The sequence below is a fragment of the Schistocerca gregaria genome, unplaced genomic scaffold, assembly GCF_023897955.1.
Source record: "Schistocerca gregaria isolate iqSchGreg1 unplaced genomic scaffold, iqSchGreg1.2 ptg001059l, whole genome shotgun sequence".
Classification (NCBI taxonomy): domain Eukaryota; kingdom Metazoa; phylum Arthropoda; class Insecta; order Orthoptera; family Acrididae; genus Schistocerca; species Schistocerca gregaria.
Window position 1 is genome coordinate 165,001 of NW_026062405.1, and position 5,000 is coordinate 170,000.

At 52.2% G+C, this 5,000-nt stretch overlaps 1 non-coding gene across 1 annotated transcript in view; it reads right to left on the reverse strand.

Moving 5' to 3' along the window:
- The window catches only part of LOC126327721 (small subunit ribosomal RNA), a 1,893-nt gene extending 169 nt beyond the window's left edge, over window positions 1-1,724 (reverse strand). The window contains exon 1 of the ribosomal RNA XR_007561409.1: window positions 1-1,724. This exon is cut by the window's left edge and continues 169 nt beyond it. This is a non-coding gene — a ribosomal RNA (small subunit ribosomal RNA).
- Between the last annotated feature and the right edge of the window lie 3,276 nt (window positions 1,725-5,000).

The following is a 5,000-nucleotide window of genomic DNA, read 5'->3' on the forward strand; positions in this document are numbered from 1 at the left end:
GTGTACAAAGGGCAGGGACGTAATCAACGCGAGCTTATGACTCGCGCTTACTGGGAATTCCTCGTTCATGGGGAACAATTGCAAGCCCCAATCCCTAGCACGAAGGAGGTTCAGCGGGTTACCCCGACCTTTCGGCCTAGGAAGACACGCTGATTCCTTCAGTGTAGCGCGCGTGCGGCCCAGAACATCTAAGGGCATCACAGACCTGTTATTGCTCAATCGCGTGCGGCTAGAAGCCGCCTGTCCCTCTAAGAAGAAAAGTAATCGCTGACAGCACGAAGGATGTCACGCGACTAGTTAGCAGGCTAGAGTCTCGTTCGTTATCGGAATTAACCAGACAAATCGCTCCACCAACTAAGAACGGCCATGCACCACCACCCACCGAATCAAGAAAGAGCTATCAATCTGTCAATCCTTCCGGTGTCCGGGCCTGGTGAGGTTTCCCGTGTTGAGTCAAATTAAGCCGCAGGCTCCACTCCTGGTGGTGCCCTTCCGTCAATTCCTTTAAGTTTCAGCTTTGCAACCATACTTCCCCCGGAACCCAAAAGCTTTGGTTTCCCGGAGGCTGCCCGCCGAGTCATCGGAGGAACTGCGGCGGATCGCTGGCTGGCATCGTTTATGGTTAGAACTAGGGCGGTATCTGATCGCCTTCGAACCTCTAACTTTCGTTCTTGATTAATGAAAACATACTTGGCAAATGCTTTCGCTTCTGTTCGTCTTGCGACGATCCAAGAATTTCACCTCTAACGTCGCAATACGAATGCCCCCGCCTGTCCCTATTAATCATTACCTCGGGTTCCGAAAACCAACAAAATAGAACCGAGGTCCTATTCCATTATTCCATGCACACAGTATTCAGGCGGGCTTGCCTGCTTTAAGCACTCTAATTTGTTCAAAGTAAACGTGCCGGCCCACCGAGACACTCAACAAAGAGCACCCTGGTAGGATTTAAACGGGGTCCGCCTCGGGACGCGAAAGCACCCCTTCGGCTCGCCCCACCGGCAGGACGTCCCACGATACATGCCAGTTAAACACCGACGGGCGGTGAACCAACAGCGTGGGACACAAATCCAACTACGAGCTTTTTAACCGCAACAACTTTAATATACGCTATTGGAGCTGGAATTACCGCGGCTGCTGGCACCAGACTTGCCCTCCAATAGATACTCGTTAAAGGATTTAAAGTGTACTCATTCCGATTACGGGGCCTCGGATGAGTCCCGTATCGTTATTTTTCGTCACTACCTCCCCGTGCCGGGAGTGGGTAATTTGCGCGCCTGCTGCCTTCCTTGGATGTGGTAGCCGTTTCTCAGGCTCCCTCTCCGGAATCGAACCCTGATTCCCCGTTACCCGTTACAACCATGGTAGGCGCAGAACCTACCATCGACAGTTGATAAGGCAGACATTTGAAAGATGCGTCGCCGGTACGAGGACCGTGCGATCAGCCCAAAGTTATTCAGAGTCACCAAGGCAAACGGACCAGACAAGCCAATCCGATTGGTTTTGATCTAATAAAAGCGTCCCTTCCATCTCTGGTCGGGACTCTGTTTGCATGTATTAGCTCTAGAATTACCACAGTTATCCAAGTAACGTGGGTACGATCTAAGGAACCATAACTGATTTAATGAGCCATTCGCGGTTTCACCTTAATGCGGCTTGTACTGAGACATGCATGGCTTAATCTTTGAGACAAGCATATGACTACTGGCAGGATCAACCAGGGAGCTGCGTCAACTAGAGCTGAGCAGCCGGCCGCCCGGGAGTGTGTCCCGGGGGCCCGCGCGAACACGCAAGCGTCCGCTCAATTATTCTGCAAACAGGAGGAGGCCGAGCTCCCCTGCACGATACACCTCGAAACCCTCTCAGGTCCCGGCGGCGCGCAGCGCCGTCCTAGGTACTTGGTCGGTTTCGAGAGAGGCGCAATCACCCGGAGTTAGGCGAGTAGACGGTTTTAGTGCAAACACCCTTGCTCCCAACTGAGCTTGCCGCTGCCGACAGAGGCCCGGGAGCGTGCTGTCGTGGCATTGCCGGCGGGAGACAACACGCGCCACCTATGGTGACCGGCAGCTCCAACGCCAGCGCCACACAAGGGCAAAGCCCCACTTGGGTGCAGAAGCGAACTCTCCCAGCACAGCGCACGCGCCAACACGTCCGCACAACTGCGATACAAACCACCTGCGAGAACCGCTGGGGCGACCGAGCAGCAGACGGCGTCGCGGCGCCGAGTGCCAGGCGGCGGCGCATCCTCAACGCACACAGTCCTCAATCAGACCAGCACACTGCAGATGTCCACCGCGCTTCGCACCGGGCTCGGCTGAACCAACTTTGGCCGCCAGGCGCCGCGTGCAGGGTGCGCCGCAGCGTAGCTGCGCCGCCTGCCGGGCCCGTCTGCTGGCGCTCCTGCCACTCGGCGCCCCCCACCAGCCGGCTGTTGCGCGTGCGCCCACGCAGCGCGCGGCCAACACGCCGGGCGGCCCCCCTTCACCGGCCGGGAACAGTCCCACCAAGCCACCGCCGCGTATCGCTTCATACCCACATGGGCCTAGTCACGTGTGTGGATGTGGCGGGTACCGCTGAAACAACCGGTTAATAGCTGTACCGATCGTCGCCATTACAGATTCACCTCCAGCGTGAACAACCGCTCAACAACGGATTTCCAGTTCATTTGCGTATCTTGGGCAGTAAACGTAGATGTCCACCTACATTTGCGAATTCAACAATTCTTGCATGCCAGGATGTCATGTGTCACGACACGCTACATCAGACCACATACACACTGCGACATGTGCAGAAGAGAACACGTGGAAGGTGGCCCGCGCACGTATGCGATGTCCCTTCCGCGATCCACTGTCAACCGGCATCTGCGGCATGTCCCAGATATGGAACGCGGTCCACCAGGGTAGCACTTTGTGTGAGGCAATACGACAAAGTCGGAATACACGCGTCACTACATCAGACGGCTCACGCTGACCTGACCTGACCTGACCTGACCTGACTCACCGCACCACCACACCCAGCGACCCAGGGTGACATACAATGCGTTCGTACGTTCCTCCCACACGCCTCTACGGCGTACCACAGTGCAACCTAGCTGTTATTGGGAGACGAGACAAGTAGCATCGAGCACAACATATGGAAATTGAGATTCGACACCGTTGGGCACAGCCAGCGTACGGTCACACGTATCACACTACTTCACTCTGTACGTAACGACCGATGATCGGTACAGCGTGTGGGTTACGCGTACGACATCAGCGGACAATGGACACAGACCATACCACGACGTACACTGAGGGCGTCGACATCTGAATGCAACTGAACAGCTGCGAGGCTCATTTAACACTCAAACGCCAGACCGACCAGCTTGAGAGGACAGAGACACAAAGAGAGGGACAGAGGGAGGGGGGGGGGGCCGATATAGTCCTATTGCAGTACAATTGACAGTGGATAGCGGGAATATGTGGAAAGTAAGCAACACTCGCAAGACATCTACATGAGGATAACAACGACACCAGAGATTCCGAGCAGTGAACTATGTTAGGCAAAGGGACAACGTGGGTTAGGTTAAGGGACAACGTGGGTTAGGTTAAGGGACAACGTGGGTTAGGTTAAGGGACAACGTGGGTTAGGTTAAGGGACAACGTGGGTTAGGTTAAGGGACAACGTGGGTTAGGTTAAGGGACAACGTGGGTTAGGTTAAGGGACAACGTGGGTTAGGTTAAGGGACAACGTGGGTTAGGTTAAGGGACAACGTGGGTTAGGTTAAGGGACAACGTGGGTTAGGTTAAGGGACAACGTGGGTTAGGTTAAGGGACAACGTGGGTTAGGTTAAGGGACAACGTGGGTTAGGTTAAGGGACAACGTGGGTTAGGTTAAGGGACAACGTGGGTTAGGTTAATGGGCAACTTGAGTTAGGTTAAGGGGCAACTTGAGTTAGGTTAAGGGGCAACTTGAGTTAGGTTAAGGGGCAACTTGAGTTAGGTTAAGGGGCAAATTGAGTTAGGTTAAGGGACAACTTGAGTTAGGTTAAGGGACAACTTGAGTTAGGTTAAGGGACAACTTGAGTTAGGTTAAGGGACAACTTGAGTTAGGTTAAGGGACAACTTGAGTTAGGTTAAGGGACAACTTGAGTTAGGTTAAGGGACAACTTGAGTTAGGTTAAGGGACAACTTGAGTTAGGTTAAGGGGCAACTTGAGTTAGGTTAAGGGGCAACTTGAGTTAGGTTAAGGGGCAACTTGAGTTAGGTTAAGGGGCAACTTGAGTTAGGTTAAGGGGCAACTTGAGTTAGGTTAAGGGGCAACTTGAGTTAGGTTAAGGGGCAACTTGAGTTAGGTTAAGGGGCAACTTGAGTTAGGTTAAGGGGCAACTTGAGTTAGGTTAAGGGGCAACTTGAGTTAGGTTAAGGGGCAACTTGAGTTAGGTTAAGGGGCAACTTGAGTTAGGTTAAGGGGCAACTTGAGTTAGGTTAAGGGGCAAATTGAGTTAGGTTAAGGGGCAAATTGAGTTAGGTTAAGGGGCAAATTGAGTTAGGTTAAGGGGCAAATTGAGTTAGGTTAAGGGGCAAATTGAGTTAGGTTAAGGGGCAAATTGAGTTAGGTTAAGGGGCAAATTGAGTTAGGTTAAGGGGCAAATTGAGTTAGGTTAAGGGGCAAATTGAGTTAGGTTAAGGGGCAAATTGAGTTAGGTTAAGGGGCAAATTGAGTTAGGTTAAGGGGCAAATTGAGTTAGGTTAAGGGGCAAATTGAGTTAGGTTAAGGGGCAAATTGAGTTAGGTTAAGGGGCAAATTGAGTTAGGTTAAGGGATAATCTGGTACAACCACAGTTAGGTTAAGCGATAATCTGGTACATCCACAGTTAGGTTAAGCGATAATCTGGTACAGCCACAGTTAGGTTAAGCGATAATCTGGTACAGCCACAGTTAGGTTAAGCGATAATCTGGTACAGCCACAGTTAGGTTAAGCGATAATCTGGTACAGCCACAGTTAGGTTAAGCGATAAT